General features: G+C 46.8%; 21 non-coding genes across 21 annotated transcripts; all 21 read right to left on the bottom strand.

Moving 5' to 3' along the window:
• Window positions 1-413: 413 nt before the first annotated feature.
• Window positions 414-485, bottom strand: trnae-cuc. Its single transcript has one exon. It is a non-coding gene; the product is annotated as a tRNA-Glu (tRNA).
• Window positions 486-594: 109 nt separating this feature from the next.
• Window positions 595-666, bottom strand: trnae-cuc. Its single transcript has one exon. It is a non-coding gene; the product is annotated as a tRNA-Glu (tRNA).
• Window positions 667-1,415: 749 nt separating this feature from the next.
• Window positions 1,416-1,487, bottom strand: trnae-cuc. The gene has a single exon. It is a non-coding gene; the product is annotated as a tRNA-Glu (tRNA).
• A 109-nt stretch (window positions 1,488-1,596) lies between these two features.
• Window positions 1,597-1,668, bottom strand: trnae-cuc. Its single transcript has one exon. It is a non-coding gene; the product is annotated as a tRNA-Glu (tRNA).
• Window positions 1,669-3,434: 1,766 nt separating this feature from the next.
• Window positions 3,435-3,506, bottom strand: trnae-cuc. Its single transcript has one exon. It is a non-coding gene; the product is annotated as a tRNA-Glu (tRNA).
• A 109-nt stretch (window positions 3,507-3,615) lies between these two features.
• Window positions 3,616-3,687, bottom strand: trnae-cuc. The gene has a single exon. It is a non-coding gene; the product is annotated as a tRNA-Glu (tRNA).
• A 1,091-nt stretch (window positions 3,688-4,778) lies between these two features.
• Window positions 4,779-4,850, bottom strand: trnae-cuc. Its single transcript has one exon. It is a non-coding gene; the product is annotated as a tRNA-Glu (tRNA).
• A 110-nt stretch (window positions 4,851-4,960) lies between these two features.
• trnae-cuc lies at window positions 4,961-5,032 on the bottom strand. Its single transcript has one exon. It is a non-coding gene; the product is annotated as a tRNA-Glu (tRNA).
• A 109-nt stretch (window positions 5,033-5,141) lies between these two features.
• Window positions 5,142-5,213, bottom strand: trnae-cuc. Its single transcript has one exon. It is a non-coding gene; the product is annotated as a tRNA-Glu (tRNA).
• Window positions 5,214-6,170: 957 nt separating this feature from the next.
• On the bottom strand, window positions 6,171-6,242 carry trnae-cuc. The gene has a single exon. It is a non-coding gene; the product is annotated as a tRNA-Glu (tRNA).
• Window positions 6,243-6,352: 110 nt separating this feature from the next.
• Window positions 6,353-6,424, bottom strand: trnae-cuc. The gene has a single exon. It is a non-coding gene; the product is annotated as a tRNA-Glu (tRNA).
• Window positions 6,425-7,475: 1,051 nt separating this feature from the next.
• Window positions 7,476-7,547, bottom strand: trnae-cuc. Its single transcript has one exon. It is a non-coding gene; the product is annotated as a tRNA-Glu (tRNA).
• A 110-nt stretch (window positions 7,548-7,657) lies between these two features.
• trnae-cuc lies at window positions 7,658-7,729 on the bottom strand. Its single transcript has one exon. It is a non-coding gene; the product is annotated as a tRNA-Glu (tRNA).
• A 109-nt stretch (window positions 7,730-7,838) lies between these two features.
• Window positions 7,839-7,910, bottom strand: trnae-cuc. Its single transcript has one exon. It is a non-coding gene; the product is annotated as a tRNA-Glu (tRNA).
• Window positions 7,911-8,988: 1,078 nt separating this feature from the next.
• trnak-cuu lies at window positions 8,989-9,060 on the bottom strand. The gene has a single exon. It is a non-coding gene; the product is annotated as a tRNA-Lys (tRNA).
• Window positions 9,061-9,169: 109 nt separating this feature from the next.
• Window positions 9,170-9,241, bottom strand: trnae-cuc. Its single transcript has one exon. It is a non-coding gene; the product is annotated as a tRNA-Glu (tRNA).
• Window positions 9,242-10,392: 1,151 nt separating this feature from the next.
• trnae-cuc lies at window positions 10,393-10,464 on the bottom strand. Its single transcript has one exon. It is a non-coding gene; the product is annotated as a tRNA-Glu (tRNA).
• A 704-nt stretch (window positions 10,465-11,168) lies between these two features.
• trnae-cuc lies at window positions 11,169-11,240 on the bottom strand. The gene has a single exon. It is a non-coding gene; the product is annotated as a tRNA-Glu (tRNA).
• A 110-nt stretch (window positions 11,241-11,350) lies between these two features.
• Window positions 11,351-11,422, bottom strand: trnae-cuc. The gene has a single exon. It is a non-coding gene; the product is annotated as a tRNA-Glu (tRNA).
• Window positions 11,423-12,564: 1,142 nt separating this feature from the next.
• Window positions 12,565-12,636, bottom strand: trnae-cuc. The gene has a single exon. It is a non-coding gene; the product is annotated as a tRNA-Glu (tRNA).
• Window positions 12,637-12,745: 109 nt separating this feature from the next.
• On the bottom strand, window positions 12,746-12,817 carry trnae-cuc. The gene has a single exon. It is a non-coding gene; the product is annotated as a tRNA-Glu (tRNA).
• Between the last annotated feature and the right edge of the window lie 295 nt (window positions 12,818-13,112).

Genomic DNA, 13,112 nt, shown 5'->3' with positions numbered 1-13,112 from the left:
GATAGGCTAATTGACATCCTTTGAGTCAATTGGAGGTGTACCTGTAGATGTATTTCAAGGCCTACCTTCAAACTCAGTGCCTCTTTGCTTGACTCCATGGGAAAACCAAAGGAAATCAGCCAAGACCTCAGAAAAAAAATGTAGACCTCCACAAATCTGGTTCATCCTTGGGAGCAATTTCCAAACGCCTGAAGGTACCTCGCTCATCTGTAGAAACAAAGAACACATCCCAACCGTGAAGCACAGCATCATGTTGGGGGTGCTTTGCTGCAGGAGGGTCTGGTGCACCACTAGAACACCTGGGAAGGACACTGCAGGGCAAATCAGTTTGCAATTTGAAGTGGTACATATGTGCAACAACCTACTAAATTCATAGTGACAGGTTGCACAAGTAAACAAGGAGCATAGACTATTTCCCTGACCGGGAATCGAACCCGGGCCACGGCGGTGAGAGCGCCGAATCCTAACCACTAGACCACCAGGGAAGGGTACTAGAGTGCAAATCGGTTCCCAGTGTGAGCTGGTACATATGTGCGATAACCTTCCATATTCATAGTGACAGGTTGCACAAGTAAACATGTAGCAAAAGAGTAGTTCCCTGACCCGGAATCGAACCCGGGCCACGGCGGTGAGAGCGCCGAATCCTAACCACTAGACCACCAGGGAAGGGTACTAGAGTGAAAATCGGTTCCCAGTGTGAGCTGGTACATACAGTTGAAGTCGTAAGTTTCCATCCACTTAGGCTGGAGTCATTAAAACCTGTTTGTCAACCCCTCCACACATTTCTTGTTAACAAACTATAGTTTTGGCAGTCGGTTAGGACACCTACTTTGTGCATGACACAAGTAATTTTTCCAACAATTGTTTACAGACCGATTATTTCACTTATAATTCAGTGTATCACAAATCCAGTGGGTCAGAAGTTTACATACACTAAGTTGGCTGTGCCTTTAAACAGTTTGGAAAATTCCCGAAAATGATGTCATGGCTTTAGAAGCTTCTGATAGGCTAATTGACATCCTTTTAGTCAATTGGAGGTGTACCTGTAGATGTATTTCAAGGCCTACCTTCAAACTCAGTGCCTCTTTGCTTGACTCCATGGGAAAACCAAAGGAAATCAGCCAAGACCTCAGAAAAAAAATGTAGACCTCCACAAATCTGGTTCATCCTTGGGAGCAATTTCCAAACGCCTGAAGGTACCTCGCTCATCTGTAGAAACAAAGAACACATCCCAACCGTGAAGCACAGCATCATGTTGGGGGTGCTTTGCTGCAGGAGGGTCTGGTGCACCACTAGAACACCTGGGAAGGACACTGCAGGGCAAATCAGTTTGCAATTTGAAGTGGTACATATGTGCAACAACCTACTAAATTCATAGTGACAGGTTGCACAAGTAAACAAGGAGCATAGACTATTTCCCTGACCGGGAATCGAACCCGGGCCGTGGCGGTGAGAGCGCCGAATCCTAACCACTAGACCACCAGGGAAGGGTACTAGAGTGCAAATCGGTTCCCAGTGTGAGCTGGTACATATGTGCGATAACCTTCCATATTCATAGTGACAGGTTGCACAAGTAAACATGTAGCAAAAGAGTAGTTCCCTGACCCGGAATCGAACCCGGGCCACGGCGGTGAGAGCGCCGAATCCTAACCACTAGACCACCAGGGAAGGGTACTAGAGTGAAAATCGGTTCCCAGTGTGAGCTGGTACATACAGTTGAAGTCGTAAGTTTCCATCCACTTAGGCTGGAGTCATTAAAACCTGTTTGTCAACCCCTCCACACATTTCTTGTTAACAAACTATAGTTTTGGCAGTCGGTTAGGACATCTACTTTGTGCATGACACAAGTAATTTTTCCAACAATTGTTTACAGACCGATTATTTCACTTATAATTCAGTGTATCACAAATCCAGTGGGTCAGAAGTTTACATACACTAAGTTGGCTGTGCCTTTAAACAGTTTGGAAAATTCCCGAAAATGATGTCATGGCTTTAGAAGCTTCTGATAGGCTAATTGACATCCTTTGAGTCAATTGGAGGTGTACCTGTAGATGTATTTCAAGGCCTACCTTCAAACTCAGTGCCTCTTTGCTTGACTCCATGGGAAAACCAAAGGAAATCAGCCAAGACCTCAGAAAAAAAATGTAGACCTCCACAAATCTGGTTCATCCTTGGGAGCAATTTCCAAACGCCTGAAGGTACCTCGCTCATCTGTAGAAACAATAGTACGCAAGTATAAACACCATGGGACCACGCAGGCGTCATACCGCTCAGGAAGGAGACGCGTTCTGTCTCCTAGAGATGAACGTACTTTGGGTCGAAAAGTGCAAATCCATCCCAGAACTACAGCAAAGGACCTTGTGAAGATGCTGGAGGAAACAGGTACAAAATGGTCTATATCCACAGGCAAACGAGTCCTATATCGAAAAGGGCTCGCAAGCCAAAGAACACATCCCAACCGTGAAGCACAGCATCATGTTGGGGGTGCTTTGCTGCAGGAGGGTCTGGTGCACCACTAGAACACCTGGGAAGGACACTGCAGGGCAAATCAGTTTGCAATTTGAAGTGGTACATATGTGCAACAACCTACTAAATTCATAGTGACAGGATGCACAACTAAACAAGGAGCATAGACTACCGGGAATCGAACCCGGGCCGCGGGTGCAAATCGGTTCCCAGTGTGAGCTGGTACATATGTGCGATAACCTTCCATATTCATAGTGACAGGTTGCACAAGTAAACATGTAGCAAAAGAGTAGTTCCCTGACCAGGAATCGAACCCGGGCCGCGGCGGTGAGAGCGCCGAATCCTAAAAAAATGTAGACCTCCACAAATCTGGTTCATCCTTGGGAGCAATTTCCAAACGCCTGAAGGTACCTCGCTCATCTGTAGAAACAATAGTACGCAAGTATAAACACCATGGGACCACGCAGGCGTCATACCGCTCAGGAAGGAGACGCGTTCTGTCTCCTAGAGATGAACGTACTTTGGGTCGAAAAGTGCAAATCCATCCCAGAACTACAGCAAAGGACCTTGTGAAGATGCTGGAGGAAACAGGTACAAAATGGTCTATATCCACAGGCAAACGAGTCCTATATCGAAAAGGGCTCGCAAGCCAAAGAACACATCCCAACCGTGAAGCACAGCATCATGTTGGGGGTGCTTTGCTGCAGGAGGGTCTGGTGCACCACTAGAACACCTGGGAAGGACACTGCAGGGCAAATCAGTTTGCAATTTGAAGTGGTACATATGTGCAACAACCTACTAAATTCATAGTGACAGGATGCACAACTAAACAAGGAGCATAGACTACCGGGAATCGAACCCGGGCCGCGGGTGCAAATCGGTTCCCAGTGTGAGCTGGTACATATGTGCGATAACCTTCCATATTCATAGTGACAGGTTGCACAAGTAAACATGTAGCAAAAGAGTAGTTCCCTGACCAGGAATCGAACCCGGGCCGCGGCGGTGAGAGCGCCGAATCCTAACCACTAGACCACCAGGGAAGGGTACTAGAGTGCAAATCGGTTCCCAGTGTGAGCTGGTACATATGTGCGATAACCTTCCATATTCATAGTGACAGGTTGCACAAGTAAACATGTAGCAAAAGAGTAGTTCCCTGACCGGGAATCGAACCCGGGCCGCGGCGGTGAGAGCGCCGAATCCTAACCACTAGACCACCAGGGAAGGGTACTAGAGTGAAAATCGGTTCCCAGTGTGAGCTGGTACATACAGTTGAAGTCGTAAGTTTCCATCCACTTAGGCTGGAGTCATTAAAACCTGTTTGTCAACCCCTCCACACATTTCTTGTTAACAAACTATAGTTTTGGCAGTCGGTTAGGACATCTACTTTGTGCATGACACAAGTAATTTTTCCAACAATTGTTTACAGACCGATTATTTCACTTATAATTCAGTGTATCACAAATCCAGTGGGTCAGAAGTTTACATACACTAAGTTGGCTGTGCCTTTAAACAGTTTGGAAAATTCCCGAAAATGATGTCATGGCTTTAGAAGCTTCTGATAGGCTAATTGACATCCTTTGAGTCAATTGGAGGTGTACCTGTAGATGTATTTCAAGGCCTACCTTCAACCTCAGTGCCTCTTTGCTTGACTCCATGGGAAAACCAAAGGAAATCAGCCAAGACCTCAGAAAAAAAATGTAGACCTCCACAAATCTGGTTCATCCTTGGGAGCAATTTCCAAACGCCTGAAGGTACCTCGCTCATCTGTAGAAACAATAGTACGCAAGTATAAACACCATGGGACCACGCAGGCGTCATACCGCTCAGGAAGGAGACGCGTTCTGTCTCCTAGAGATGAACGTACTTTGGGTCGAAAAGTGCAAATCCATCCCAGAACTACAGCAAAGGACCTTGTGAAGATGCTGGAGGAAACAGGTACAAAATGGTCTATATCCACAGGCAAACGAGTCCTATATCGAAAAGGGCTCGCAAGCCAAAGAACACATCCCAACCGTGAAGCACAGCATCATGTTGGGGGTGCTTTGCTGCAGGAGGGTCTGGTGCACCACTAGAACACCTGGGAAGGACACTGCAGGGCAAATCAGTTTGCAATTTGAAGTGGTACATATGTGCAACAACCTACTAAATTCATAGTGACAGGATGCACAACTAAACAAGGAGCATAGACTACCGGGAATCGAACCCGGGCCGCGGGTGCAAATCGGTTCCCATTGTGAGCTGGTACATATGTGCGATAACCTTCCATATTCATAGTGACAGGTTGCACAAGTAAACATGTAGCAAAAGAGTAGTTCCCTGACCGGGAATCGAACCCGGGCCGCGGCGGTGAGAGCGCCGAATCCTAACCACTAGACCACCAGGGAAGGGTACTAGAGTGCAAATCGGGTTCCCAGTGTGAGCTGGTACATATGTGCGATAACCTTCCATATTCATAGTGGCAGGTTGCACAAGTAAACATGTAGCAAAAGAGTAGTTCCCTGACCGGGAATCGAACCCAGGCCGCGGCGGTGAGAGCGCCGAATCCTAACCACTAGACCACCAGGGAAGGGTACTAGAGTGCAAATCGGTTCCCAGTGTGAGCTGGTACATATGTGCGATAACCTTCCATATTCATAGTGACAGGTTGCACAAGTAAACATGTAGCAAAAGAGTAGTTCCCTGACCGGGAATCGAACCCGGGCCGCGGCGGTGAGAGCGCCGAATCCTAACCACTAGACCACCAGGGAAGGGTACTAGAGTGAAAATCGGTTCCCAGTGTGAGCTGGTACATACAGTTGAAGTCGTAAGTTTCCATCCACTTAGGCTGGAGTCATTAAAACCTGTTTGTCAACCCCTCCACACATTTCTTGTTAACAAACTATAGTTTTGGCAGTCGGTTAGGACATCTACTTTGTGCATGACACAAGTAATTTTTCCAACAATTGTTTACAGACCGATTATTTCACTTATAATTCAGTGTATCACAAATCCAGTGGGTCAGAAGTTTACATACACTAAGTTGGCTGTGCCTTTAAACAGTTTGGAAAATTCCCGAAAATGATGTCATGGCTTTAGAAGCTTCTGATAGGCTAATTGACATCCTTTGAGTCAATTGGAGGTGTACCTGTAGATGTATTTCAAGGCCTACCTTCAACCTCAGTGCCTCTTTGCTTGACTCCATGGGAAAACCAAAGGAAATCAGCCAAGACCTCAGAAAAAAAATGTAGACCTCCACAAATCTGGTTCATCCTTGGGAGCAATTTCCAAACGCCTGAAGGTACCTCGCTCATCTGTAGAAACAATAGTACGCAAGTATAAACACCATGGGACCACGCAGGCGTCATACCGCTCAGGAAGGAGACGCGTTCTGTCTCCTAGAGATGAACGTACTTTGGGTCGAAAAGTGCAAATCCATCCCAGAACTACAGCAAAGGACCTTGTGAAGATGCTGGAGGAAACAGGTACAAAATGGTCTATATCCACAGGCAAACGAGTCCTATATCGAAAAGGGCTCGCAAGCCAAACCGTGAAGCACAGCATCATGTTGGGGGTGCTTTGCTGCAGGAGGGTCTGGTGCACCACTAGAACACCTGGGAAGGACACTGCATGGCAAATCAGTTTGCAATTTGAAGTGGTACATATGTGCAACAACCTACTAAATTCATAGTGACAGGATGCACAACTAAACAAGGAGCATAGACTATTTCCTTTACCGGGAATCGAACCCGGGCCGCGGCGGTGAGAGCGCCGAATCCTAACCACTAGACCACCAGGGAAGGGTATTAGAGTGCAAATCGGGTTCCCAGTGTGAGCTGGTACATATGTGCGATAACCTTCCATATTCATAGTGGCAGGTTGCACAAGTAAACATGTAGCAAAAGAGTAGTTCCCTGACCGGGAATCGAACCCCGGCCGCGGCGGTGAGAGCGCCGAATCCTAACCACTAGACCACCAGGGAAGGGTACTAGAGTGGAAATCGGTTCCCAGTGTGAGCTGGTACATACAGTTGAAGTCGTAAGTTTCCATCCACTTAGGCTGGAGTCATTAAAACCTGTTTGTCAACCCCTCCACACATTTCTTGTTAACAAACTATAGTTTTGGCAGTCGGTTAGGACATCTACTTTGTGCATGACACAAGTAATTTTTCCAACAATTGTTTACAGACCGATTATTTCACTTATAATTCAGTGTTGGCTGTGCCTTTAAACAGTTTGGAAAATTCCCGAAAATGATGTCATGGCTTTAGAAGCTTCTGATAGGCTAATTGACATCCTTTGAGTCAATTGGAGGTGTACCTGTAGATGTATTTCAAGGCCTACCTTCAAACTCAGTGCCTCTTTGCTTGACTCCATGGGAAAACCAAAGGAAATCAGCCAAGACCTCAGAAAAAAAATGTAGACCTCCACAAATCTGGTTCATCCTTGGGAGCAATTTCCAAACGCCTGAAGGTACCTCGCTCATCTGTAGAAACAATAGTACGCAAGTATAAACACCATGGGACCACGCAGGCGTCATACCGCTCAGGAAGGAGACGCGTTCTGTCTCCTAGAGATGAACGTACTTTGGGTCGAAAAGTGCAAATCCATCCCAGAACTACAGCAAAGGACCTTGTGAAGATGCTGGAGGAAACAGGTACAAAATGGTCTATATCCACAGGCAAACGAGTCCTATATCGAAAAGGGCTCGCAAGCCAAAGAACACATCCCAACCGTGAAGCACAGCATCATGTTGGGGGTGCTTTGCTGCAGGAGGGTCTGGTGCACCACTAGAACACCTGGGAAGGACACTGCAGGGCAAATCAGTTTGCAATTTGAAGTGGTACATATGTGCAACAACCTACTAAATTCATAGTGACAGGATGCACAACTAAACAAGGAGCATAGACTACCGGGAATCGAACCCGGGCCGCGGGTGCAAATCGGTTCCCATTGTGAGCTGGTACATATGTGCGATAACCTTCCATATTCATAGTGACAGGTTGCACAAGTAAACATGTAGCAAAAGAGTAGTTCCCTGACCGGGAATCGAACCCGGGCCGCGGCGGTGAGAGCGCCGAATCCTAACCACTAGACCACCAGGGAAGGGTACTAGAGTGCAAATCGGGTTCCCAGTGTGAGCTGGTACATATGTGCGATAACCTTCCATATTCATAGTGGCAGGTTGCACAAGTAAACATGTAGCAAAAGAGTAGTTCCCTGACCGGGAATCGAACCCGGGCCGCGGCGGTGAGAGCGCCGAATCCTAACCACTAGACCACCAGGGAAGGGTACTAGAGTGCAAATCGGTTCCCAGTGTGAGCTGGTACATATGTGCGATAACCTTCCATATTCATAGTGACAGGTTGCACAAGTAAACATGTAGCAAAAGAGTAGTTCCCTGACCGGGAATCGAACCCGGGCCGCGGCGGTGAGAGCGCCGAATCCTAACCACTAGACCACCAGGGAAGGGTACTAGAGTGAAAATCGGTTCCCAGTGTGAGCTGGTACATAGAGTTGAAGTCGTAAGTTTCCATCCACTTAGGCTGGAGTCATTAAAACCTGTTTGTCAACCCCTCCACACATTTCTTGTTAACAAACTATAGTTTTGGCAGTCGGTTAGGACATCTACTTTGTGCATGACACAAGTAATTTTTCCAACAATTGTTTACAGACCGATTATTTCACTTATAATTCAGTGTATCACAAATCCAGTGGGTCAGAAGTTTACATACACTAAGTTGGCTGTGCCTTTAAACAGTTTGGAAAATTCCCGAAAATGATGTCATGGCTTTAGAAGCTTCTGATAGGCTAATTGACATCCTTTGAGTCAATTGGAGGTGTACCTGTAGATGTATTTCAAGGCCTACCTTCAACCTCAGTGCCTCTTTGCTTGACTCCATGGGAAAACCAAAGGAAATCAGCCAAGACCTCAGAAAAAAAATGTAGACCTCCACAAATCTGGTTCATCCTTGGGAGCAATTTCCAAACGCCTGAAGGTACCTCGCTCATCTGTAGAAACAATAGTACGCAAGTATAAACACCATGGGACCACGCAGGCGTCATACCGCTCAGGAAGGAGACGCGTTCTGTCTCCTAGAGATGAACGTACTTTGGGTCGAAAAGTGCAAATCCATCCCAGAACTACAGCAAAGGACCTTGTGAAGATGCTGGAGGAAACAGGTACAAAATGGTCTATATCCACAGGCAAACGAGTCCTATATCGAAAAGGGCTCGCAAGCCAAACCGTGAAGCACAGCATCATGTTGGGGGTGCTTTGCTGCAGGAGGGTCTGGTGCACCACTAGAACACCTGGGAAGGACACTGCAGGGCAAATCAGTTTGCAATTTGAAGTGGTACATATGTGCAACAACCTACTAAATTCATAGTGACAGGATGCACAACTAAACAAGGAGCATAGACTACCGGGAATCGAACCCGGGCCGTGGGTGCAAATCGGTTCCCAGTGTGAGCTGGTACATATGTGCGATAACCTTCCATATTCATAGTGACAGGTTGCACAAGTAAACATGTAGCAAAAGAGTAGTTCCCTGACCGGGAATCGAACCCGGGCCGCGGCGGTAAGAGCGCCGAATCCTAACCACTAGACCACCAGGGAAGGGTACTAGAGTGCAAATCGGTTCCCAGTGTGAGCTGGTACATATGTGCGATAACCTTCCATATTCATAGTGACAGGTTGCACAAGTAAACATGTAGCAAAAGAGTAGTTCCCTGACCGGGAATCGAACCCGGGCCGCGGCGGTGAGAGCGCCGAATCCTAACCACTAGACCACCAGGGAAGGGTACTAGAGTGAAAATCGGTTCCCAGTGTGAGCTGGTACATACAGTTGAAGTCGTAAGTTTCCATCCACTTAGGCTGGAGTCATTAAAACCTGTTTGTCAACCCCTCCACACATTTCTTGTTAACAAACTATAGTTTTGGCAGTCGGTTAGGACATCTACTTTGTGCATGACACAAGTAATTTTTCCAACAATTGTTTACAGACCGATTATTTCACTTATAATTCAGTGTATCACAAATCCAGTGGGTCAGAAGTTTACATACACTAAGTTGGCTGTGCCTTTAAACAGTTTGGAAAATTCCCGAAAATGATGTCATGGCTTTAGAAGCTTCTGATAGGCTAATTGACATCCTTTGAGTCAATTGGAGGTGTACCTGTAGATGTATTTCAAGGCCTACCTTCAAACTCAGTGCCTCTTTGCTTGACTCCATGGGAAAACCAAAGGAAATCAGCCAAGACCTCAGAAAAAAAATGTAGACCTCCACAAATCTGGTTCATCCTTGGGAGCAATTTCCAAACGCCTGAAGGTACCTCGCTCATCTGTAGAAACAATAGTACGCAAGTATAAACACCATGGGACCACGCAGGCGTCATACCGCTCAGGAAGGAGACGCGTTCTGTCTCCTAGAGATGAACGTACTTTGGGTCGAAAAGTGCAAATCCATCCCAGAACTACAGCAAAGGACCTTGTGAAGATGCTGGAGGAAACAGGTACAAAATGGTCTATATCCACAGGCAAACGAGTCCTATATCGAAAAGGGCTCGCAAGCCAAAGAACACATCCCAACCGTGAAGCACAGCATCATGTTGGGGGTGCTTTGCTGCAGGAGGGTCTGGTGCACCACTAGAACACCTGGGAAGGACACTGCAGGGCAAATCAGTTTGCAATTTGAAGTGGTACATATGTGCAACAACCTACTAAATTCATAGTGACAGGATGCACAACTAAACAAGGAGCATAGACTATTTCCTTTACCGGGAATCGAACCCAGGCCGCGGCGGTGAGAGCACCGAATCCTAACCACTAGACCACCAGGGAAGGGTACTAGAGTGCAAATCGGTTCCCAGTGTGAGCTGGTACATATGTGCGATAACCTTCCATATTCATAGTGACAGGTTGCACAAGTAAACATGTAGCAAAAGAGTAGTTCCCTGACCGGGAATCGAACCCGGGCCGCGGCGGTGAGAGCGCCGAATCCTAACCACTAGACCACCAGGGAAGGGTACTAGAGTGCAAATCGGTTCCCAGTGTGAGCTGGTACATATGTGCGATAACCTTCCATATTCATAGTGACAGGTTGCACAAGTAAACATGTAGCAAAAGAGTACCCTTCCCTGGTGGTACCTGTAGATGTATTTCAAGGCCTACCTTCAAACTCAGTGCCTCTTTGCTTGACTCCATGGGAAAACCAAAGGAAATCAGCCAAGACCTCAGAAAAAAATGTAGACCTCCACAAATCTGGTTCATCCTTGGGAGCAATTTCCAAACGCCTGAAGGTACCTCGCTCATCTGTAGAAACAATAGTACGCAAGTATAAACACCATGGGACCACGCAGGCGTCATACCGCTCAGGAAGGAGACGCGTTCTGTCTCCTAGAGATGAACGTACTTTGGGTCGAAAAGTGCAAATCCATCCCAGAACTACAGCAAAGGACCTTGTGAAGATGCTGGAGGAAACAGGTACAAAATGGTCTATATCCACAGGCAAACGAGTCCTATATCGAAAAGGGCTCGCAAGCCAAACCGTGAAGCACAGCATCATGTTGGGGGTGCTTTGCTGCAGGAGGGTCTGGTGCACCACTAGAACACCTGGGAAGGACACTGCAGGGCAAATCAGTTTGCAATTTGAAGTGGTACATATGTGCAACAACCTACTAAATTCATAGTGACAGGATGCACAACTAAACAAGGAGCATAGACTATTTCCTTTACCGGGAATCGAACCCGGGCCGCGGCGGTGAGAGCGCCGAATCCTAACCACTAGACCACCAGGGAAGGGTATTAGAGTGCAAATCGGGTTCCCAGTGTGAGCTGGTACATATGTGCGATAACCTTCCATATTCATAGTGGCAGGTTGCACAAGTAAACATGTAGCAAAAGAGTAGTTCCCTGACCGGGAATCGAACCCCGGCCGCGGCGGTGAGAGCGCCGAATCCTAACCACTAGACCACCAGGGAAGGGTACTAGAGTGGAAATCGGTTCCCAGTGTGAGCTGGTACATACAGTTGAAGTCGTAAGTTTCCATCCACTTAGGCTGGAGTCATTAAAACCTGTTTGTCAACCCCTCCACACATTTCTTGTTAACAAACTATAGTTTTGGCAGTCGGTTAGGACATCTACTTTGTGCATGACACAAGTAATTTTTCCAACAATTGTTTACAGACCGATTATTTCACTTATAATTCAGTGTATCACAAATCCAGTGGGTCAGAAGTTTACATACACTAAGTTGGCTGTGCCTTTAAACAGTTTGGAAAATTCCCGAAAATGATGTCATGGCTTTAGAAGCTTCTGATAGGCTAATTGACATCCTTTGAGTCAATTGGAGGTGTACCTGTAGATGTATTTCAAGGCCTACCTTCAAACTCAGTGCCTCTTTGCTTGACTCCATGGGAAAACCAAAGGAAATCAGCCAAGACCTCAGAAAAAAAATGTAGACCTCCACAAATCTGGTTCATCCTTGGGAGCAATTTCCAAACGCCTGAAGGTACCTCGCTCATCTGTAGAAACAATAGTACGCAAGTATAAACACCATGGGACCACGCAGGCGTCATACCGCTCAGGAAGGAGACGCGTTCTGTCTCCTAGAGATGAACGTACTTTGGGTCGAAAAGTGCAAATCCATCCCAGAACTACAGCAAAGGACCTTGTGAAGATGCTGGAGGAAACAGGTACAAAATGGTCTATATCCACAGGCAAACGAGTCCTATATCGAAAAGGGCTCGCAAGCCAAAGAACACATCCCAACCGTGAAGCACAGCATCATGTTGGGGGTGCTTTGCTGCAGGAGGGTCTGGTGCACCACTAGAACACCTGGGAAGGACACTGCAGGGCAAATCAGTTTGCAATTTGAAGTGGTACATATGTGCAACAACCTACTAAATTCATAGTGACAGGATGCACAACTAAACAAGGAGCATAGACTACCGGGAATCGAACCCGGGCCGCGGCGGTGAGAGCGCCGAATCCTAACCACTAGACCACCAGGGAAGGGTACTAGAGTGCAAATCGGTTCCCAGTGTGAGCTGGTACATATGTGCGATAACCTTCCATATTCATAGTGACAGGTTGCACAAGTAAACATGTAGCAAAAGAGTAGTTCCCTGACCGGGAATCGAACCCGGGCCGCGGCGGTGAGAGCGCCGAATCCTAACCACTAGACCACCAGGGAAGGGTACTAGAGTGCAAATCGGTTCCCAGTGTGAGCTGGTACATATGTGCGATAACCTTCCATATTCATAGTGACAGGTTGCACAAGTAAACATGTAGCAAAAGAGTAGTTCCCTGACCGGGAATCGAACCCGGGCCGCGGCGGTGAGAGCGCCAAATCCTAACCACTAGACCACCAGGGAAGGGTACTAGAGTGAAAATCGGTTCCCAGTGTGAGCTGGTACATACAGTTGAAGTCGTAAGTTTCCATCCACTTAGGCTGGAGTCATTAAAACCTGTTTGTCAACCCCTCCACACATTTCTTGTTAACAAACTATAGTTTTGGCAGTCGGTTAGGACATCTACTTTGTGCATGACACAAGTAATTTTTCCAACAATTGTTTACAGACCGATTATTTCACTTATAATTCAGTGTATCACAAATCCAGTGGGTCAGAAGTTTACATACACTAAGTTGGCTGTGCCTTTAAACAGTTG

The sequence above is a fragment of the Oncorhynchus mykiss genome, chromosome 19, assembly GCF_013265735.2.
Source record: "Oncorhynchus mykiss isolate Arlee chromosome 19, USDA_OmykA_1.1, whole genome shotgun sequence".
NCBI lineage: Eukaryota > Metazoa > Chordata > Actinopteri > Salmoniformes > Salmonidae > Oncorhynchus > Oncorhynchus mykiss.
This window is presented reverse-complemented; position numbering and strand designations above follow the sequence as displayed.